The 25,314-nt window shown below is 33.9% G+C and overlaps 2 non-coding genes across 2 annotated transcripts; both read left to right on the top strand.

Moving 5' to 3' along the window:
- The first annotated feature begins 19,581 nt into the window (after positions 1-19,581).
- On the top strand, positions 19,582-19,654 carry TRNAK-CUU (transfer RNA lysine (anticodon CUU)). Its single transcript has one exon. It is a non-coding gene; the product is annotated as a tRNA-Lys (tRNA).
- A 3,027-nt stretch (positions 19,655-22,681) lies between these two features.
- On the top strand, positions 22,682-22,754 carry TRNAK-CUU (transfer RNA lysine (anticodon CUU)). The gene has a single exon. It is a non-coding gene; the product is annotated as a tRNA-Lys (tRNA).
- Positions 22,755-25,314: the final 2,560 nt, after the last annotated feature.

Genomic DNA, 25,314 nt, shown 5'->3' on the forward strand with positions numbered 1-25,314 from the left:
ATTGCAGTCGTTGTTCATGAAAGCTGATGATATAAATAACATTTAGATCGCTTGCTGTATCAACCAGGCTGATTGAGGATCACTTGCATAGCAGATGTAATGTGGTTGAAATATTATAGCATACATAATATACTTTGTTTTAACTCGTAAGTTTTCAGAATATAAGCTATAGTTTAACAATATGTGTTACATAAAAGTTTTGTATGATCTAATGAATGAGAAAATACTAGTCGAATTAAGATAAAATAAATTCAAGTAAGAGGTAAATAAACGTTTTTTATCCGTTGTTTCGTTTGTCGCGTAATATACAAATATTATGAACAACTCTGTGTGAGACAAACAATTCGTTGTTCCGAGGGGTAGAATTCCTGAGTATGTTAATATGTAAGAAGGCAAAAACGAAGACCATCGGTTGTGGACGCAATTTAAATAGTCTAGGTCATGACATCAGCAATTACTAATAAAAGTTCCACAACATTTAGATGGTTATTCTTAAAGCCTTCTTTATTTGAAGTAATGCCTCACTTTCTTCATTTCCAATGGTCTTGAACATGCTTTGACACAACTATCTCACAATCAACTAGTGCGTAATGAACGCTTTTTGAATTGTTTTACAGTAGAACCGACATACGTCGGACAACAGAATTCATAAATCACACAGTGTGTACAAGAGGAGAAAGCTTATCCTCACATTTTGAATCCTAACGAAAGGTTTATACATATATATATTATGTATAGATTAATATACATATATATATTGAGAAAAAGGTATGAACCTTAGTATTAATAATTTAACGTGAACTAAAGTTTCAGTTAACCACATTTTATTGCACATACATCATTACACGAGCTACAGTTTAAGCCTCGTGTTTTATATCTACTGTTTGTTATAAGATTCCAACCTTCAATATTCTTCTGTTAACTTTAAGAAAAGTAATAGCCTGAAACTTTAATTATTGCTAATAAATACACGTTTTGTTATAAATTTCAACCAATTTGTCTTTTCTTTGTTTGGAATTAACCATAAAACTACATAATTGGCTATCTGTGCTCTGCCCACTACGGATATCGAAATCCAGTTTCTAGTGGTTAGCCCGCAGTCATACCGCTGTGCCACTGAGAGGGCTTGTATTTTGTATTGAGTATTTGCTTGACATATTAAGGATAATCTCTAGAATAATAACACACCATAGAAAATATTAGTGACTCTATATAATTACTACCCTAGTGTATGAAATGTGACAAGAAGCACAAGTAGTTAAAAAATCCTATTATTTGTTTTGTTGTTGATTTCTTTTATTCGTCAAATTGTGAATTTTAGTGAAGGAAAGATGACTTGGAGATCTAAGTTACAGCAGACAAGTATCGTTGAATTCACAGCTCACCAGCGCTGCGTAATAGGATGAAATAAATAAGTAAATTACACCTCGTATAGTGGTGGGATACGTGACAGTTTGTTTTAATATATAGTCATTTACTGACCACAAAGTAAAGGACTATACGTAAAAACCAAACGCTGTTCTTTCGAATTTAGGTAGTGCGTATTGAGTGTAAACATTTTTAATGAAGAGAAACAGTCAGCATCCGTAGAATATTCTTTACGTCCTCACTCTAGGGCTTTATCAAGGGGTATATATTACAGAACACAAACCCAGTCTTAGCAGGACAAAGAATTTATGTACAATACAATGTATTTTTGTGTATCGGCTGACCTGCAACCACGCTATCAATGGTAAAAATACGACAGTAATATTAGCACGATTAATAAAATATTCATTTAAAAACGAAAACAAGAAAAGGTATATAAACCTTCACATGTAATAAATACGTAGAAGTAAACGTAATTATAATCAAATATTTACACTTTGTAGAAAAGAAATGAAACGTAGTATCAAAACGTTCATATAAAAATACATACATCCTCCATTTAAATTTTAAAGTGATGACTCTACGTGCCTGTTGATTAAAGGCTTCTAATATCTGACAATTATTAATTGATGTGTTACAATCACACTTCTATTAGTCTTTACCTCCCGCTAGTTCAGCGGTATGTCTCCGGATTTACAACGCTAAAATCAGGGGTTCGATTCCCTCGGTGGGCTGAGTAGATAGCCCGATGTGGCTTTGCTATAAGAAAAACACACACACTATTAGTCTTAACCATCACTGTAGCCAGCTCCAAGATGTTCCATGCAACGTTTTTTTAATCGGTCTCTCAATGTCACTAGAATATATTTTGTTAGAAATGTCACAAGATATACTGTAAACTACATTTTTGTCATTATATTTCTGATGAATTATAGAATACGCGTGATACGGCTGTTTTTATTTTTATTTGACAGTGATCGCGAGGTTTAGCTGCTAACTTTAGCAGCAGACTTCCACATTCTTGTATCATCTGTTTAAGCAAATTAACTTCCATATAGCATACTTAATGACAGCATTAACTTTGGGACTAATAAAGTTATTTACAATGGAACTTTTTTTTTTCTGAATTCTCTTCTTTTTCCCTTATGTGTGGTGAAATTTCAATTAATGAAACTTTCAGAATAATCATTCGATTTTAATACCCTCGCAATAACTGAACATTGCATATATTTTTTTAGAAAAACAATTAGGAACATTATTGCTAAGCTTTGAAGTTACAGTAACAAAACTAATCTAACTTAGAAAGGGGTTTGTGCACTCAAAGAACTTAAACAGAATATTGCTCTGACTATTAAAGTTTCTTGTTATTTTCTATTATATTTCTTATTGCTAAGCTTTGAAGTTACAGTAACAAAACTAATCTAACTTAGAAAGGGGTTTGTGCACTCAAAGAACTTAAACAGAATATTGCTCTGACTATTAAAGTTTCTTGTTAATGGTGCTGGATTTGTTGTTTCAAGCTTCTTTTACATACGTTATTAAGCGCCTTACAATTCAATACAGTCGTAGAAGTGTCCCAAAATTGTAAGCGCTCACTAAATGAGGCATATTCGGTACTAAACTGGATATTATTGTGAACCTGGTTTAGCAAATATGAAAGCAAATTAAGCTCTTAAAGCTGTCATTTCAATACGTTAATATAGTTAATAAAATGCAGCTAGAGAACAGGATGCTGTTAACACCCGAGTGCCCGCCCAGCAGCGGATTGTTTTAACCTCAAAGACATGCATGAAATTAGCAGCAAACGCTACGGCTACCCTAGTAGCCATGGATATTTTACACCTGACAGTAAATTTGTTCTTTGAATCTGAAAATGTTATTGCGTGAAACATATTTCAGGAGTATGCACATGTCAGGAGGGAAATCCCATGGAGATCAACATTGGTCTTACATTAATCTCAAAAAGGATTTTGTTTTGTGTTGTTTAGAATTTAAGCACAAAGCTACACAATTGGCTATTTGCGCTCTGCCCACCACGGGTATCGAAACCCGGTTGTTAGCGGTGTGATTCCGCGGATATACCGCTGTGCCACTAGAGGGCAAGCTCAGAACGGAGATGACGTCAATGTCTTCGTAGAGAATATACGTCAAAATATAACTGGATACCGTTATCGACAATTTTATGAATGGAAGAGTTTGATTTGTGAAGTAAATGAAAGGTGCTTGAAACATATTACGAACAAGTTAAAACAGAAGGTAAAGAATCTTGTTTTTAGCAACGAGGATGCTTTTTTCTATGGTGAAGTAAACGCTGAAACAATAGGTCGAAGTGGTATGTCGGGTTTGTGGTTCTTTGGTAGGCCACGGTAAAGGCAATAACAATAGTTCTAAATTGTATGTTGGGTTCGTGGCTCTTTGGTAGGCCACGGTAAAGGCTGAAACAATAGGTCTAATTGGTATGTTCGGTTTGTGGTTCTTTGGTAGGCCACGGTAAAGGCAATAACAATAGTTCTAAATTGTATGTTGGGTTCGTGGCTCTTTGGTAGGCCACGGTAAAGGCTGAAACAATAGGTCTAATTGGTATGTTCGGTTTGTGGTTCTTCGGTATACCACAGTCACAACTGAAACAATAGGTCTGAGTGATATGTCGGGTTTGTGGTCCTTTGGTAGGCCATAAAAGTGAGGCGTGAAAGATTCAAGCCCAAAGAATAATTTTAGATCTAAGTAAGCTAACAAAGCCGTAAGATGAAACGTGAAAGAAATAAAGAATTCTAACTAGATACTAGCTGTTTATCTTCATTAAACCATATTGGTAAGTCTAGTAGTTAGAGCAAACATTATTTAATCGCTTGTATTGATATTTTATATTTGAAAATGTTTGCTTTAGTCATAACGTTGACATTGAAAGTATATATGGTTAGGGAATTTCAATACAAACTCTCAGACACTACAAACTGATGGGCCGTTAGGGTTATCGTCATGATGTCCGTTTATACCTGAAGAACAGACATCAGAAAGGTGTGAAATGAATTCATACAGGTCTAGTTACGTTACATGATTTCAAAACTGTTAAAACGTACCAAAATTTATTTAAAATTCCCAGTGTAGTTTATGGTTCCACTTGCGTTTTTAAATTTGTTAAACCTCTAGGTCATTATTTTATTAGTAATTATTAGGTTAGCTGACGTTATAAAAATAGATTTTTAAGGTAAGGCATGTTTCATTTGATAGGCTTGTTTGAATTCACAAGAAATTTATATATTCCTTTACAATTTGCAATTTAATTTCGTTTGAAAATTTATATGAATTGGCATTAAAAGTTCTTTGTTTAAATATGCAGATAACATAAAGCCAAGATCCGTGGAGCGGTAATATTAACTTCTGTGTAGGTATGAAGCGATGTTATTAAGTCTAAGAAAGACGTATTGAATAAGGTAGCAAAATGTGATTGTTATTATTATATTAGGGCCTGGCATTGTCAGGTGGTTAGGGCGTTCAACACGTAATCTGAGGATCACAGGTTCGAATCTCCGTCACACCAACATGCTCGTCCTTTCAGCCATGGTGGCGTTATAAGGGTATGGTCAATCCCACTACTTTTTGATAATAGTCCACAGATATACTTATTAGTTATATACGGTTTGGTTTGAATTTTGCGAAGAGCTACACGAGGGTAGCCAATCCTAATTTAGCAGTGAAATACCAGGGAGAAGGTAGCTAGTCACCACCACCCACTGCCAATTTTTAGTCTACTCTTTCAGGCATTCGGCTCGTATCCTGAGGGTCGCGGGTTCGAATCCCCACCACACCACACATGCTCGCCATTTCAGCTGTAGGTGCGTTGTAATGTGATGGTCAATCCCACTATTCGTTAGAAAAAGAGTAGCCCAAGCTGTTTTCCTTCTAGTCTTACACTGCTAAATTAGAAACGGCTGGCACAGATAGCCATCGTGTAGTTTTACGTTAACATTCAAAGCAAACAAAATTATTATGTTATTATTTTTTTCTGTGACAAGCAAAATATAAAACTAAATATTAGATTTTCACACCTTTAATTTGTAATCCGTGATGGATTGATTAATTAAAAAGAAGAATTTAATTGAAAAAAACTGCAAATCAAATATGGGTTGTGGGATAAAAACTCAGCACCAAACATACCCTTTCTTAGTCGTAGGGGTGTCGTAATATGACGGTCAATCCCTCTATTTTTGGTGCAAAGTGGGTGCTGCCGGCCGATTGCCTTCCTTGTGGTCACAATAAGTCAGGAGACCAGAAAGCCTTCATAGCATTATCATGAAAAACAAAACAAAGTGATTTAAATTATGTTATCATCCCCATGTTTTACCGGCTGAGGTGTTTTGCTTCAAGTTGTTAGATTTATATATGCAGCAGGTTGTAATTAAATATGAACAGCAACAGAAGCATATCAGGTGAATTTCAATAATAAATGCCATTTTATTACATATGTGTTACTAATTCGGTCGGATATTTTTTAACTATAGTGAATTTGATAATATTTTATTATTACTATTTTTGCACTTAACTTACATCATTACGTGGTTACAATAATTTGTTTACTTTTTACAGTAAGTTATGATTGCAGATTGCAGAAATTAGCAGAACACTGAGATCTCGTTATGATAAACGGAACATCTTGTGTTCAGTTTGAATTTCGGGAAAAAGCTGTCTGCGCTAGCCGTCCCTAATTTAGCAGTGATAGACAAGAGGAAAGGCAGCTAGTAATCACCACCCACTACCTGTTCTTATACTCTTTAACAACGAGTAGTGGCATTGACCGTAACATTATAACGCTCCTATGACTGAAAAGGGCGAGCATGTTTGGTGGGACGGGGATTCGAACCCGTGGCTCGCAGGTTGTGAACAGAGCACCCTAACCACCTGGCCTATATTGGGTTTGAGAACTGTTTTACATAGTTTCTACGATTGTCTCCTTAACTAACAAAAGCACTGTAAAGGTATGTTGATGAAACATTTTTAGATCACGTAAGATATGACCGTTGCTGTAATTTGTATATGAGCCTTGTTTCCCGTGAATGTATTTTTGATACAAAGAAAGAAACGGGTTTGGCCAAAATATTACATAAATGGTAAAAAGGTTAAATTTAATGAAAACTTAATTAAAGAATAAGTTAATGTTAAAGTATTTCAGTATAAGACTAATATTCTCGTTGTGAAATGTATAGAATAAATGGGTAAATTGTCTAAATAGCCTTGTATAATACTCGTTACTGTTTGGTTCGTTGTTTGTCTTCTGCGTCCACCGTTCGGAATAAAACTCCAGATTTTAACGTTGTAATTCCGTAAACCCAACACTATGGTAATGGTTATGATATGAAATGGTCTATGACTTTTCTATCTATGTATATATATATAAAAGAGGAAGTTTCTTTTGTTGTTGTTCTGTAATATTTTCGCCATTCAAATACTGTAGCTTTGCATAAGGGCTGCAAAGTTGGGATGTCATATGTCTTCCCATTGTAATAATGCTGTATGATGGAATAATCCTTGTAAGGTAATGATGATTAAAAGACATTCCCTTGTATGAAAGTACTATTGCTTTGGTTACGAAAGGGATTTTCAAGTAATGTAATGACTGTTGTTAAATATTATTTACTTTGAGAAATTCTTTTTTCGACTGTTAAACAACTGTAAGTTGATTAGTAAGAGTGTTTGTTGTAAGTTCCAGGTTTTGTTATACTTGTCTGAAATTCCTCTCAGCGAGGAATCATTATCAACTTACAGAACAGCAGTCAAAGCTCTGATAGTTCATCTAATATTTTAGCTTTAAATGTATGCTATAAGAGTTTGCGATAGTCGGAGAAAACGTGTTTGAATTCAAATAGAATTTCATCATCCTGTAAATTGATCTTTCTAAAAATAGGTAACTTATTGCTTCCATGACATTACAAAAATTGACACATTAACTTACGTCAGTAAGCGTTTTACTATATGACATTGACACGTTAACTTGCGTCAGTACACGTTTCAATATATGACTTTGGCACGCTAACTTACATTCGTAGACGTCTTTTACTATATAATTTTGACACATTAACCTCCATCAGCAGGCGTTTTACTATATGATTTTAACACGTTAACTTACGTTAGTAGACGTTTCACTATATGTTGTCCTCCGCTGGGACAGCGGTAAATCTTCGGATTTATAACGTCACGTGAAATCAGGGGTTTGATTTCCCTCGGTGGACGTAGCAGATAGCCCGATGTGGCTTTGCTATAATAAAATACATATTATATGGTTTCGAAACATTAGCTTACATCACTAGACTTTTATGAATTTGACACTAACTTACATCAGTAGGTGTTTCATTATATTACTCTCTTAAGTTTCCTCAGTTATTTGTTTGAATTTGAAAAATATATAGAAATTTCACCAAAGAGGAACAATGCATATATTTTTCACACTGCGTACTTTTTATATTGTATTTGGTCGATTTGTTTCTGGAAGTGTAACTTTAAAAGTCGTACTTTAAAAATAATATTACCACAATATTTATATTTACAGTGACTGAAACAGGGACAACTCAAAGGTCAGACATAAGAAAGTATGCGCAAAAGTAGTATGAAGTTAACGTGTTCAATGTTTGGTGCACACGAAAACCGATACAATATAAATAAAATGTGTTGCCAGCTGTTAAAGTATGAAATAGCAATACGAGGACATATTTTGATATATTTTTTCTTGTGTATATGAAATTTAGTATCGTCACAAACTTATAATTACATCGTCTCATAAAGGACAGTAGTTATAAAAATCAATACAGTTATCGTAAATTATGTAACATGTACAAATACATATGCATCACGCTAAAATATAGTTTAAAATATCTCATTCTGTCACAAATATGATTAACAATTTTCCTTTAATATTTAAAGTTCATAGGTCAAATACCTAGCTACCTTCCTTCTAAAGGGCTTACGTGTTTGTATTGTAAATCATTACCTGAATTAATAAATATTGATGTAGTTAACTTTGTAGAATAACAGATGCTGAATTAAAAGCAAACAAACAAAACATTGTAGGCGGCGTTATAGAGCAACAGCACGTGTTATAATAAGTTAATTATATTAAATGTAGTTATCAACCAACTTATTAGGCTTAAGTGAAACAATAAACAGTTATAAATGCTTCTACTTTATCCGTAATTATTTAGAATGAATTAAATTTTAGTTTTTTAATTTATTTTGACAGCGCTATCTGTTAAAGGTATCGAAAATCATCGGTACAATAAATAAAAGCTTAGCAAGATCTGTTTACTCCACGTGTACAGAGCAGTCTGCTTGTAGGTTGTATTAGAGGACACAGTGAAATACATTTAATATAGACTTACTTACCTTTACCTTTAAGATGATCAAAAGGTTTACGAAAACAATTTTTATCGTAGGAAACTGTTATTTTCTCACAATATTCTTGAATATGTTAATAAGTAATAAAAAGATTCTTTCGGAATAAATTATTTCTTTCTTTAGAATTGAAATAAAAGTTATCTTGTAGAATATTTTGTTTGTGGTTTTCTTTTATAATATTACATGGACAAATTATTTGATTTTATTTAGAAATAAGCACAAAGCTACACAATGTTATATCTGTGTTTTGCCAGCCACGGGAATTGAAACCCGTTTTTTAATCGGTGGCAGTCCACAAACATACCATTGTACCACTGGTAGGTGAACTGTTTTTAATGAAAACTTCGGGTTTCGTGTTCTTGTTGCAGAATATCAGTTTGACATGAATAAATTCCCGTGCATAATTTTGTACCAGCCTGTTTGGTTATTTATCCGTTTCAAGTTTACATATCGCAAAATTGGTGTGACGAGTAAAGAAACGTGTTGAAGACCGCAACTTTCTGGGTGAAACATGTACGCATTACATAATTTTGTATTTTAGCGTGGGTAAAATGTAAAGCTTCATAAATAAAACTACGTTAGAATGAACGTAATTAATACAATTCTGAAAACTTAAGTATATTTCGTGCTTACGTCTAAGAAAGTGATTATGAAATAAATGGAGCCACTACATCAAAACACTGAGAACGGTTTAGTTTATCTTTAACATGTACATAGTTTCGTGTATTACACTTAAGTGCAGTAAAGATCGAAGTATTGTCAGTTATTAGGCGTTTCACATATTCTGTAGTAAGGATGCACACTAAATTTAGAGAATTTACACATGTTTATCTCCATGAGAAGTTAATAACTCACTGTCGTCTTCATAGCACATCATTTGCTGCTTTAACGATCCCTACAGTATCTGTTATTGTTTCAGTACTGCTTTGTTATAATGTTACTACTGGTGGCGGACGGAAGTTTTTCAGTCAAGATTTCAGGTCAGTCAGTAAGTGGTTTTGGCGGTGGGTGGTGATACTAGCTGTCTTCCCTCTAATCTTACATTGCTAAATTAAGGAGGGCTAGCGCAAATAGCCCTAGTGTGGTGCTACGTGAAATTCAAAACCAAACAACCAAATAAATCAACGCTATCCGATTCAGAAACCGAGGTTTTCCCGTTGTGAAAAGAGTGCAGATAACTTAATTTGTTGCTTTACATTAAAAACATAGAACCAACAGCGAGAATATACATATCTAAGCGGATCCAGAACCAAACGACGGGGACTCATGAAAAGAACAAAAGAAAAATTTTCATTTTTTTCTGTTGAGCTGTTAATGGAGAAATTATCCGTAACAAGGCATTCTCCATCAACTAAACAAATAGCACAAACATTTAAACTAATGGAGAACTTCATATCAAAATGGCTGTACATGACCAGGTTGTTAGGACGCAGTCTGAGGTTCGCGGTTTCGAATCCCATTCCACCAAACATGCGCTCCTTTTCAACCGTTGGGAGCATTATAATGTAACAGTGAAACCAACTGTTCGTTCGTAAAAAAGTAGTCCAAGAATTAGCGGTGTGTTATGATGACTAGCTACCTTCCTTCTAGTCTTTCGCTGCTAAATAAGGGACGGTTAGCGCAGAATACTCTAGTTCGACCTTGCGCGAAATTAAAAAAAAAAGAACAAAAATGATGTTTTATAAAATTAAATTTTGCACTTTCAAACTTAGATAGTTGAGAAAAAGAAGAGTAAAAGTATGATATACCTGAGACGTCTTATTAATTTGGAGATTTTTACCTGTATCTTACCAGTAAGTCACAAGTACAAGTATGCATCTTACAGTCAACACAAAATATATTTCGCGACGATTATAAATTTAAATTATATTTTAGTCAAGTAAAACTGTGTAAAGGAAACTAAGAATTGTTATTTAAAATAAATTTCAAATTATAAGCATTCATTTTGCGTGGGGCCTGGTGGTTAGGGCATTCGTCTCTCAGTCTTCCTCATTCAAGTTCGAATCTCGTCACCGAACATGTTCACCCTTACAACCGTAGAGGTGTTATATTGTGACAGTTAATCACACTTTTCGTTGGTGAAAGAGCAACTCAAGAGTTGACGGTTGATAGTATTACCTAGGTGCCTTTCTTCAAGTCTTTCACTGTTAAATTAGAGAACCACAGTGGAGCGCCATTAAGCCAGCGGACCAGTAAACCGCGAAATCGCTTAAGCCGCTGTAGCAAGTCTTGTGAGCGATGTGAGCGAGGATTATCGTGGCTCACCGCTAATTTAAGAACGTGTAAAAACGCGGCTTACGAATTTAATCCTGGCTTTATAACTTCAAGGGGATATTTAAAAAGGATTTGCTTTAATTTGGGAAATAAATAAAATATATTACAATAGAAATCGACCGTTAATCTACCTTATCCACTCTCTATGTCAGCTTTTTGGAGGCCGCCATTGTTACCGAATCACACCTCTCCATACATTAAAGTTAATCCACGGTAAATCCGTGAAAAAGTGATCAATAATTAAAGTATTATTTTTAATTCGATAATCCGATATAATGATCACGCAATGGCCCGGATGAGGCTCTTCGGCGGAGCTGTTGGCGATTTCGGCTTTTCAGTCACAAAGGTTTAAGCCGCGGTTAAGCAGGTTGACCCCCCAAATACCGCGGCTTAACGGCGCTCCACTGTACTAACACATAGTTCTCGAGTTGGTTTTCACAAAATTCCACGAAAAGTCTAATATTATGCACAAAGTCAACAAAGAAAGCAGACATTCGTAGTATAAGATTAACATTTTTATTGTTGTTCATGAGAGAAAATTGTCTAGAATAAAACTGATCTTCATAAATATTATAAGGGAAAAAATAATCCGAGTGAACACTTAACAGAGCTACAGAATTTTACAGTGATATTCAATCATCCTAATGTTTTCTCTCTCACCACAATATTTTTCGTATCACTCATACATACATACATACAGCCAGACAGTATCTACTGTTTATGGTTTAAATTCACGCTGAATGGATACATCCTATCATTTGATTTATAAGACTTCTAAATCCAAACAATGACTTTAATGAAATATATAACCTTACTTCATCTGTCTCGTTAAAATATTTCTGTGCAAAGAATGACAAATTTTTTGTACTTACTAAAAGGCAAAATATTCGATTGTAAATGTTTCGTGATTATGAGAACTTGGAATCTCCATGACTCAAAATTAACTAGATATATTTCAGCTAACACTTGGTAAATTTACTGCATTATATTGCAATATGTAATTATAACCAAATACTATTACTCTTTGGAGTTTTTTCTTCAATATAAAAAAATGACAGTCTTCTATGTAGAAGTACCTACGTGTATATATGTAAGAATAAAATATATGTATTCAGATGTGACAGGAAATTTGAATTCATTTTGTTTAGACACGTGTACATTGTTATCTTTCCCCCTTTTTTTATTATTTAATACCACAGACATGAAAGATTCAATCTGTAAACAGACTTTACCAATAGCCCACTTGTTGGTGTATTATCCCATCACTTGTAGCTTCAGAGTGTGTGTGTTTTCTTACAACAAAGCCATTTCGGGCTATAAGCTGAATCCACCGAGGGGAAGTAGCTTTAGCAAATTAACCCCAGATCTGATGAGATGACAAAAAGAGTCGTTTGAATCAACGAACTAAAGAATTAGGGTTAACTTACTGTAACTGCTGAAGACACTTTTAACTTTTCAAACTACACAACTATTCCTGTCCTGACAGTTTACTAACGGATTTGTTTTTCAAACCTAACTAAATCATTTTTTTTTTTACGTGGGTGTCAGTATTTATATGTAACCTTATGTATTTGGTGACGCAGTCCCAAATTCATCAAGACAATAAAAAATGATGTTTAATATTTTATATGACTTGTGTAATGTGAGATTTCTTCGTAATAATTATATATATTGGTGTAAGTTACATTTTCGGTCTTATTATTCAGTTGTTTGTTAAAAGAAAATATATACCATATGATATAATAATCGACAACTTTCGTCTAATATCTAAAAACGAGAGAACATTATTTATAAATATAAGTAATCATTTAGTGAAGTTAATAAAGGTTCAATTAAACATGTAACACATAGTTCATTTCAGTGTCAAAAACGTTGTTCAATAAAGATTATCGCGTGTATTCAGCTTCTAGCTGTGAAAGTGTAGAAGTTAGTTCATTTTTATTTTGTTACAAGATACAGCTCTTACAACTACTAAGATTTGTATTTGTGACAACGACGTTTCGCTTCATGGTGCAATCATTTCTGATTGAGTACACAAGTTTTAACGGTAAAGTTCTTTACCGCAGATTGCTAGTAAAAATGAAGGGAACATAGAAGGAAAGAAAAAAATGGCTGCAGAGAGACTTGCCACATACAAGTGATCCTAATGTAATAGGGAGGTTGTGATGTCATCAAAGACGATAATATAATTGTTTCATACATTCGTTTGTTTGTTTGTTTTGAATTTTGCGCAAAGCTACTCGAGTGCTATCTGTGCTAGCCGTCCCTAATTTAGCAGTGTAAGACTGGAGGGAAGGCAGCTAGTCATCACCACCCACCGCCAACTTTTGGGCTACTATTTTACCAACGAATAGTGGGATTGACCGTCACATTATAACGCCCCACGGCTGAAAGGGCGAGCATGTTTGGTGCAACCGGGATTCAAACCCGCGACCCTCGGATTACGAGTCGAACACCTTAACACACTTGGCCATGCCGGGCCTCATACATTCGTGACAACAAGAAACCCACTTGAAGTAAAATATATCTCAGGACAGCTGGTATCTTAACTTGAAGATGATCTAGGAAGATCAAAATATAAAAGTGTTAATATTCATTCCAGCTGTCCTGAGATACATAATTAATACATGATCATCAGAGAGCACATAAATAGGCTACCGTGATGAAGGCTATAATTAATCAGTTTAGATTACTAATTTGTTAGTTATTTAAATTTCCTGTCTTAAAAGAACGATATCATACAATAATTAAAACTTACTGTTTGGTGTCTGAACATAAATGTATCTAATAGGTTTAAACGACTAATTCGTTAGTTAATAAATTCAATTATAATAAAATCAACTTAAAAAAGGATGCTTAATATTAATTTATTAGTACCATACATTTCTTTACATTTATATATCCTTAAAAGGACGATATAATGCATTAATTAAAACTTACATTTTCACTAGTTTGACTTTATATTGTCTTACAACCTACACATATTTTATATATACATGATATCACTAAATGTGTCTCAATGTGCATCATCAATAAAACGTTCATTAAATATTATCAATAATTAAAACTTACACTTTCACTAGTTTGACTTTATGTTTGATAAAATGTCTCATTTTTACAAATGATAATTCAACTAGTTTTATCTTACAGGAGTTTTACAAGGGTGGACTTCCACCTATGGAATACAATTTGTTACAACTAAAAATAATAAATGGATGACTTACTGTTTATCCATCTATTTTCCATATAGGCATTTATCACTGGCAAACACACCTCTAATCTTCTTTGGATATACAGATCTTGCAAAAGTATAGATTTCATTTCAAAATGCTCATGATTTATTTCAGACAATGTTCGTTGGACACTTATCGTTTGCTTTCGCAAGTAAATCATATATAATATTTAAATAAGACAGTTATTATAACCAGAAATCGTCCTACAGCTAAATACAATAAATGAATGATTTACTGTTTAACTGTACTATTACTTAAAATATCAAACTGCTTAAACCTTTCGGACTGACTAAAACACTATTAGGTAATCACACTTACACGAACACTGTGGACGCTAACGTCAAGTGATTGTTGAGTAGCTGCCATACACACAGTGTAGGGTTGTGATACATTTCAACCGACCAATCACTCATAATTTTGACCTACGTTTATTAGTAACATTGTAAAGAACATTACGTGTTTTATCTACACCTTTCAAACCTTTATGCACATTTACACTTAGTTGTTTTTTCATATATGCAAATAAACGTCACTGACATTTAACTAGAATTCTTCAATTATTTCACTTTAGAGAAATATCATAAGTTACAAAGCAGTAACCTGTGATCATCTTATGTAAAACTCACGTTTCATCATAGTCAAATTACTACCATGCAAGCAAATATAACAAGTATCGTACATCCTAAACAAAATTTCAAATACTCTAAACATTATAGTTTATAATTTACTGGATCAACGTTCATACAAATTATGTCCATTCTAACACAATACCTAACATTTATGTAGTTTAGAAGCAATAATGTACAATTCTTATATTTTACAACATTTGGTCAAAACTTCAGTTTAATTTTCTTATGTTATAAATTTTATAGACTCAGAAGTATAAATAATGGATGCGAAACAATTATTAATTAATGTTACAGTAACAACTAAAATCAGTGTTGCTATATATCAGATGATTTGCCCTGAAAGGATGCTTATTCTGAATTTTAGCTTTATAAGTCAGTTTAATTCAAACAATCTATGTAAATAACAATTATTGTTGTCATCTCTTTGTCTGGTAGAGCCAGTTTCTTATTAACTGTCTATAATCTATACCTTTTATTTGTTTGATATTCATTTGTCCCTACCACCTTGGTTATATAAAGAGCAGCAGGTAAAGTTAGGAAAATATTTTGTCCTTTAGTGTTAGCTAAAACAAATGACATTTTAATTTCAACATATGGAAAACATTTATTAAATTCAATTCATTTATATTACACTATCGCTACTTATGTATTTATATTATTTTAACACTGTAAATAAGCTCTTCATAATTTTAATGTTGACTTTTATTAAGGACTGTTTTTTTTTATTTAAAGTCACTAAACATCTCCGAAAAATGATCATTCTGTATTAGTAGGGCCGGTATGGCCAAGCGTGTTAAGGCGTGCGACTCGCAATCTGAGGGTCGCGGGTTCGCATCCCCGTCGCGCCAAACATGCTCGCCCTTTCAGCCGTGGGGGCGTTATAATGTGACGGTCAATCCCACTATTCGTTGGTAAAAGAGTAGCCCAAGAGTCGGCGGTAGGTGATGATGATTAGCTGTCTTCCCTCTAGTCTTACACTGCTAAATTGGGGACGGATAGCGCAGATAGCCCTCGAGTGGCTTTGTGTGAAATTCAAAAAACAAACTGTATCAGTAGGCTTAGAATAATTTTTCAAAATGAAAAATCTATTCAGTTTTAATCTATGATATTTACATAAAGGTGTGAAATATATGAGATTTTATTTTACAATACCACTAATTATATAATATATATAGTTATTTTATTACATAGTGATAGGAAACAGTAGATGGATATTCTCAATATTTGAGGGAACGTTTCAGTTATTGTACAATTATTGCATACTGTACCAGACAAAAGGCAAATGGTCGGAAGTTCAGGCAGTGTTAGTCGGCTTATAATAATATTTCAAAAAAAAATATCGATTCAGTTCCAATTTACGACTTATATAATAATAAAATACATGGTATTTGATTTGTCATGTATTTTTATTTATTTCGGATGAGTCTTCAATTTATTGTGTTACATACATTACGTATTACTGTTTGAAATAACTGGAATATTAATTTGAGATTAGTAGTTAATTAAATGTTAGTCTGTACTAAGTATATATTATTTGCCAACAAGGCTAGTACACACAATTCAATTTTTAACACAAATATATTTCAATATAAAAACAATACAATTTATAATAACGCTTATTACTAATAGTTTTACAGATGATGGTATATATGTATATATATATATGTGTGTCTTTTACAAACTTACAAACAATACTGATTCTTATATTCGGTCTAGAACTAAATATTTTATCGACGATCCAGGTCGAAGATTAGCAAAGTAATTCTAAGTTGATATTGCTATACATCTCGCTTAAGCTAGTTAATTGATTGGCCTAACGTCTTTGTAAGGTGACTTTTAAAAACAATGGTATTTAACGTACGTCTTCATAGAAATTCTAGTGTCTGAAATAATTCACTAAAGTTGAATTATTTGTAATGTTCGAAATTTATAAACGTTCCTGGTCAAATTCTGTAGTTTTCCAATGAATAAGCGTAAATTATAATTATAGCCTTCTAGGCCTAAAGCACACTGACTGCAGCTGACCAACAATAATCTCTTGTCTATCGACGCGTCGGCTTTTATACATCAATCACGCGAGATTCTGGAACATTCACCAAATATCGCTTGCTACAATACTGGCAATCACTAGTATTATGTACACATCTAGTACAGTTTTAATTCTTACGCGCAATGATATCCTACAAATTTCGAGAACAAGTGGGAGAGTCATGTGTACACGTCACATTGAAAAAAGAAAACTAAACAGAAATAAGTTTAGGCATTAAAAATAAATGCAGAAGAGTAAACATGTTACAAATTAAACATTATGTACTTGTGTATTAATAGAGTCAGTTGTTTCTAAATGGTGTTGATAAAGTCGTTCACAAGTCGACGATCATAATCGTAAAAGAAAAATCTTTAGTTATAATTCAAATATTTATTTATCCTTCAACTATTTCAAAACAATTATATTTCTTCACGTGGAATATTGTAATATGAAACATATTTCATTTACACCTTATGCATGGATAATCAAATGTATAAAACTCATGAGTTACAAATCGGAGTTCTATAATTTCTTACATGAAACACTTCTTGTCACAGACTATTTTTGTATATGTTAGTAAAATCTCGGATTTAAGCATCACACATATTGAAATATTTGTTGCTATAACTTCAAAACACACTACGATATTATTTACGAAACCTTCTTAGTTTATAAGAAGATGTTAAGCTCAAAATTTTGTGTTAAATTACACATAATGAATATTTGTCTCTAACAAACATCTACATGAAACTCATGTTTCATCATAACCCGATGGTAAAAGTGTTGTATGTAAAGACACATATTGAACAAACATACTGAAACATTTGTGAACAAAATTTTAAGAAATTCTAATATGTTACTTACGAAAACTTCTCTCTTCATAAAACACCAACATACACTTCAGTGCAATAATACCTGATTTATAACCTTGTTCTATCAAACTAATAACAGGTATAAATGAAACATAAAAGTACGTAACCAAAGAGTATCTTATTTTAGAAATTATGCAAAACATATAAAGATGTTGTATTGAATTAAGTAAAAAAGCTACACAATGAGCTATCTACGCTCTGCCCACCACGAGTACCGAAACCAGGTTTTGAACGTTGTAAGACCGCAGATATACGTCTGAGCTACTGGGTAGAACATATAATGCAGTTAAAAATTAATTATTTGTCCGCTGTAGTGTTGACCTCCATCGCACTCCAGTTCATCACAAAACTGACACTGTTGCCTTCAATAGACGAATTTTTAAAGTATTGCATGTACTTAAAGGTGCATTATACAGAAAAAAGAAAAGTTTGCAGTCTAAAGAACAACTCATACTGATTAATTTCGCATGTTCACAATTTTTATATCCACTCCTTTACCTATTTCAATATAACTTGCTAAAGACGAATGGGTAAATTAAGAAACATTAAAGAATTTAAGGATTCTTACCGTAAGGATCCATGCCCCTGTCAAATATTTGTTGCTGTTGTTCTTTCGTTCGTCATTCAAAATCAGCACTTTGAAAGCTTTTATCACCATTGCAAACTTTCAGCTATAATTATCGCATCCCTTGTCCACTTTATCTGGGTTTTCTACAACAGCATTGTATGATAAACGATTTTGGTATTAATTTTCTTTAAAATAACCCTTTAAAAATTATCCTCTATTGTAAAAGAAACTCTACGTGGTTTCAATTGAGCGGTGATCACCGTTATTGATTTTAAATAGGAGGATTTCTGCTGATACGCTAATGATATAAATACATGAGTGTCCGCGAAAAGTTTGTTAATGACTTTCATGTTGAGAACATGTTTAATGAAGTAATGTATGGAATGCGCACTATTTAAATCTGCGTGTTCTCACCGCATCAATACATGGATGACAATGAATGAATTATAGAAACACTTTCATATGTAACACGCAACGTGTGTTTTGTGAGGAAAGTTTGAACTTTGGTAGAAAATCTACTATGTGATTTTATTATTGCCCGTAATTTGTGACAATACATAAGCGAGAGTGAACGATGAAAGTCCTTATGGAGCCTCTTTGCGTTTTAATCACGTTTAAATTTCTCGAATGCATATAATCGAACCTCGTATTTTAATGTTATCAATTCTGAAATGGAAAGAGATGAAAATATTTACGTGCTTGCTCTAACGTGTTTTTGGTATGGTGAATTTGATAAAGTTTGTGTTGTGTAATTTTCTCGAAAGTAATTATTCTTCTAGAGAAAATACAAGCCTGATATAGTTTACGTCTAATCACCACTAAAGAATCACCTTCTGTAATTGATAAATTCCTACAAAGAGAAAAAAATTTATGATTAAAATGTTATGATACATCTAACGACAGGTACGTTAATGAAAGGATGAATGAGTATAAGTTTGTTAGCTCTTCGAATAGCAATGGCTGGTAAGATTTCGTGTAATAAAAAGTTTTTCTTTTTCTTTCATTTATTCAAAAATCTTGAGGAAAGACTGAATAGAATTGAATAACGTTTACGTGAAATTGTAGGAAATTGTTTCGGGGTGATATATAACTCTACTTGCTACTTACTGAAAAATACTTAATGTAGAAATAAATGAAAAGCCTGAACGAAAATGAGAAGTAAAAAGAAACGATCATAAAGAAATGTGAAAAAGAAACAAAACTACAATATATACATAAACCGGCCCGACTAGCTCAGTCGGTAGAGCATGAGACTCTTAATCTCAGGGTCGTGGGTTCGAGCCCCACGTTGGGCGGCGTATTTTACTTCACTCTTTAAGTGCTTTGTCATACAAAATAATTTTTCTCCCTTTCCGAAAATGCGAAGTGGCTTTTGATCCTTGACGCAATTGCCGATGTACTATATTAAAGGTGAATTTTACAGAATAAAAAAAAAGTTTGCAGTCTAAAGAACTAGTCATACTGATTGATTTCGCATGTTCACATTTTTTACAAAGAATATGTGATAATACATGAAACGTAGAACTTGGTGCAGAAAGAGCCTTTAACGAGCGGCAATCCGAACGTTTTAGTTTTTACCTTTGCCGCTAGGAAAAGTACTGTGACGTAATAGTTAGCAAAGAAACCGCCAACGCCTGCGCGTTGAATGTAAATAAACATGGCAAGTGCATACGGAGAAACAGAGGCGGAGTCTGTTTTGAATTTCTGTTCTGAACAGTGTCGAGTCGCGCCCTATCAATTCGAACCTACTCTGAACGTACCTAGAACAGTTACTTTTGACACAGATCTGTCGAGTTTTAGTGGTGAAGACAGTTCCACGAGCGAGAGTAGCGGAACTGTGAGTGATACTGATAGCGCCCAGGTCGATTGCGAGTCGGTCATACCTCCAGTTGTAGAACGGTAAGCCTAAATCATGACAAAAAAAAAAGGTCTGTATTATTTAACGTGCAATTTTAAGCATCTCTAAACCTGTCTGGTGTTTATAAGTTATTGGTATCAGACACTGGGTTTTATTTGTTTATATTTTGCCGACTATGGTAACCTCTACCGTGCAGGCTGAGATCAGTCCTCAGTTCTACACGAGGAAATATGTTGAGGACGATACTGTCTTCTGCCGATGGTATTTTTCAGTCTCAACCTGCCTGGCATGAAACCCACGCAATCCAAAACAGTGGGATCCGACACAAAACATGAGCGTTCAAAGTGATCTCGACAAAGCGTTGCATGCTGTTAAGGAGTACAATTCTTCCTGTTGACCATCCGCGCCCACTGTGGCCACACAGCCGGTTATTTCTCTTTGCACGGAGACGAAAAGAACCTTTTCCTTGATTTTTACAACAATAATTAATGCAGTAGATCATGTTATCATAAAACAAACATAAAGTAGCAATATCAAGACAAAAAATTCGCTCACAAAGTATGTTACCTGAAAAAAGCACCGATGGATTTACATAGAACACCAGCACTGAAAGTAACAAAATGGTCGGCCGGCGCGCAACGAAGCGTGTTTGGCAACTATTACGTCATAGTTGTAAAACGTCACGGAAACAGCCGAACGACCGAGAGGAACTTCGGTTCGAGAACCCGCGTATTTTGTTTCAGTTTTTACTCGAAAACGAAAGTATTTAAAAATAGGGCAACAACACAGGAATTATACCTAAAAAAGTATGGTTTCTAAGGCAATTATTAAATGTGTTGAAAATTCACCTTTAAGAGAGAAGTCACGGAAGAACGTATTTTATAGAGTCAATAATCGTGAAGGGTTTAGGTTAAGTGAGAATTATCATAAATCACAGGAAGTTATTGTGACGTGCTCCAATTTCTTCCCTTCTGGAAATTCTTGGGAATGAATGATACTTTGCCGCAGGTATAAATATAATAGCACAACTTCGTTACAATCATGTCGTATTGAATTACTTTTATAATGTTTTGAGAATTCGTGCATTATTGTATTATTTTTCGCTCTTTTACTCTGTGGTTAAATCATTTTGAAAAATATTGGAGCTTTAGAAATTTTTATATCCACTCCTTTACCTATTTCAATATAACTTGCTAAAGACGAATGGGTAAATTAAGAAACATTAAAGAATTTAAGGATTCTTACCGTAAGGATCCATGCCCTGTCAAATATTTGTTGCTGTTGTTCTTTCGTTCGTCATTCAAAATCAGCACTTTGAAAGCTTTTATCACCATTGCAAACTTTCAGCTATAATTATCGCATCCCTTGTCCACTTTATCTGGGTTTTCTACAACAGCATTGTATGATAAACGATTTAGGTATTAATTTTCTTTAAAATAACCCTTTAAAATTATCCTCTATTGTAAAAGAAACTCTACGTGGTTTCAATTGAGCGGTGATCACCGTTATTGATTTTAAATAGGAGGATTTCTGCTGATACGCTAATGATATAAATACATGAGTGTCCGCGAAAAGTTTGTTAATGACTTTCATGTTGAGAACATGTTTAATGAAGTAATGTATGGAATGCGCACTATTTAAATCTGCGTGTTCTCACCGCATCAATACATGGATGACAATGAATGAATTAGAGAAACACTTTCATATGTAACACGCAACGTGTGTTTTGTGAGGAAAGTTTGAACTTTGGTAGAAAATCTACTATGTGATTTTATTATTGCCCGTAATTTGTGACAATACATAAGCGAGAGTGAACGATGAAAGTCCTTATGGAGCCTCTTTGCGTTTTAATCACGTTTAAATTTCTCGAATGCATATAATCGAACCTCGTATTTTAATGTTATCAATTCTGAAATGGAAAGAGATGAAAATATTTACGTGCTTGCTCTAACGTGTTTTTGGTATGGTGAATTTGATAAAGTTTGTGTTGTGTAATTTTCTCGAAAGTAATTATTCTTCCAGAGAAAATACAAGCCTGATATAGTTTACGTCTAATCACCACTAAAGAATCACCTTCTGTAATTGATAAATTCCTACAAAGAGAAAAAATTTATGATTAAAATGTTATGATACATCTAACGACAGGTACGTTAATGAAAGGATGAATGAGTATAAGTTTGTTAGCTCTTCGAATCGCAATGGCTGGTAAGATTTCGTGTAATAAAAAGTTTTTGTTTTTCTTTCATTTATTCAAAAATCTTGAGGAAAGACTGAATAGAATTGAATAACGTTTACGTGAAATTGTAGGAAATTGTTTCGGGGTGATATATAACTCTACTTGCTACTTACTGAAAAATACTTAATGTAGAAATAAATGAAAAGCCTGAACGAAAATGAGAAGTAAAAAGAAACGATCATAAAGAAATGTGAAAAAGAAACAAAACTACAATATATACATAAACCGGCCCGACTAGCTCAGTCGGTAGAGCATGAGACTCTTAATCTCAGGGTCGTGGGTTCGAGCCCCACGTTGGGCGGCGTATTTTACTTTACTTTTTAAGTTCTTTGTCATACAAAATAATTTTTCTCCCTTTCCGAAAATGCGAAGTGGCTTTTCATCCTTGACGCAATTGCCGATTTACTATATTAAAGGTGAATTTTACAGAATAAAAAAAAAGTTTGCAGTCTAAAGAACTAGTCATACTGATTGATTTCGCATGTTCACATTTTTTACAAAGAATATGTGATAATACATGAAACGTAAAACTTGGTGCAGAAAGAGCCTTTAACGAGCGGGAATCCGAACGTTTTAGTTTTTTACCTTTGCCGCTAAAAAAAGTACTGTGACGTAATAGTTGGCAAAGAAACCGCCAACGCCTGCGCGTTGAATGTAAATAAACATGGCAATTGCATACGGAGAAACAGAGGCGGAGTCTGTTTTGAATTTGTGTTCTGAACAGTGTCGAGTCGCGCCCTATCAATTCGAACCTACTCTGAACGTACCTAGAACAGTTACTTTTGACACAGATCTGTCGAGTTTTAGTGGTGAAGACAGTTCCACGAGCGAGAATAGCGGAACTGTAGGTGATACTGATAGCGCCCAGGTCGATTGCGAGTCGGTCATACCTACAGTTGTAGAACGGTAAGCCTAAATCATGACAAAAAAAAAAAGGTCTGTATTATTTAACGTGCAATTTTAAGCATCTCTAAACCTGTCTGGTGTTTATAAGTTATTGGTATCAGACACTGGGTTTTATTTGTTTATATTTTGCCGACTATGGTAACCTCTACCGTGCAGGCTGAGATCAGTCCTCAGTTCTACACGAGGAAATATGTTGAGGACGATACTGTCTTCTGCCGATGGTATTTTTCAGTCTCAACCTGCCTGGCATGAAACCCACGCAATCCAAAACAGTGGGATCCGACACAAAACATGAGCGTTCAAAGTGATCTCGACAAAGCGTTGCATGCTGTTAAGGAGTACAATTCTTCCTGTTGACCATCCGCGCCCACTGTGGCCACACAGCCGGTTATTTCTCTTTGCACGGAGACGAAAAGAACCTTTTCCTTGATTTTTACAACAATAATTAATGCAGTAGATCATGTTATCATAAAACAAACATAAAGTAACAATATCAAGACAAAAAATTCGCTCACAAAGTATGTTACCTGAAAAAAGCACCGATGGATTTACATAGAACACCAGCACTGAAAGTAACAAAATGGTCGGCCGGCGCGCAACGAAGCGTGTTTGGCAACTATTACGTCATAGTTGTAAAACGTCACGGAAACAGCCGAACGACCGAGAGGAACTTCGGTTCGAGAACCCGCGTATTTTGTTTCAGTTTTTACTCGAAAACGAAAGTATTTAAAAATAGGGCAACAACACAGGAATTATACCTAAAAAAGTATGGTTTCTAAGGCAATTATTAAATGTGTTGAAAATTCACCTTTAAGAGAGAAGTCACGGAAGAACGTATTTTATAGAGTCAATAATCGTGAAGGGTTTAGGTTAAGTGAGAATTATCATAAATCACAGGAAGTTATTGTGACGTGCTCCAATTTCTTCCCTTCTGGAAATTCTTGGGAATGAATGATACTTTGCCGCAGGTATAAATATAATAGCACAACTTCGTTACAATCATGTCGTATTGAATTACTTTTATAATGTTTTGAGAATTCGTGCATTATTGTATTATTTTTCGCTCTTTTACTCTGTGGTTAAATCATTTTGAAAAATATTGGAGCTTTAGAAATTTTTATATCCACTCCTTTACCTATTTCAATATAACTTGCTAAAGACGAATGGGTAAATTAAGAAACATTAAAGAATTTAAGGATTCTTACCGTAAGGATCCATGCCCTGTCAAATATTTGTTGCTGTTGTTCTTTCGTTCGTCATTCAAAATCAGCACTTTGAAAGCTTTTATCACCATTGCAAACTTTCAGCTATAATTATCGCATCCCTTGTCCACTTTATCTGGGTTTTCTACAACAGCATTGTATGATAAACGATTTAGGTATTAATTTTCTTTAAAATAACCCTTTAAAATTATCCTCTATTGTAAAAGAAACTCTACGTGGTTTCAATTGAGCGGTGATCACCGTTATTGATTTTAAATAGGAGGATTTCTGCTGATACGCTAATGATATAAATACATGAGTGTCCGCGAAAAGTTTGTTAATGACTTTCATGTTGAGAACATGTTTAATGAAGTAATGTATGGAATGCGCACTATTTAAATCTGCGTGTTCTCACCGCATCAATACATGGATGACAATGAATGAATTAGAGAAACACTTTCATATGTAACACGCAACCTGTGTTTTGTGAGGAAAGTTTGAACTTTGGTAGAAAATCTACTATGTGATTTTATTATTGCCCGTAATTTGTGACAATACATAAGCGAGAGTGAACGATGAAAGTCCTTATGGAGCCTCTTTGCCTTTTAATCACGTTTAAATTTCTCGAATGCATATAATCGAACCTCGTATTTTAATGTTATCAATTCTGAAATGGAAAGAGATGAAAATATTTACGTGCTTGCTCTAACGTGTTTTTGGTATGGTGAATTTGATAAAGTTTGTGTTGTGTAA

Source organism: Tachypleus tridentatus, chromosome 8 (genome assembly GCF_004210375.1).
Source record: "Tachypleus tridentatus isolate NWPU-2018 chromosome 8, ASM421037v1, whole genome shotgun sequence".
Lineage (NCBI taxonomy): Eukaryota > Metazoa > Arthropoda > Merostomata > Xiphosura > Limulidae > Tachypleus > Tachypleus tridentatus.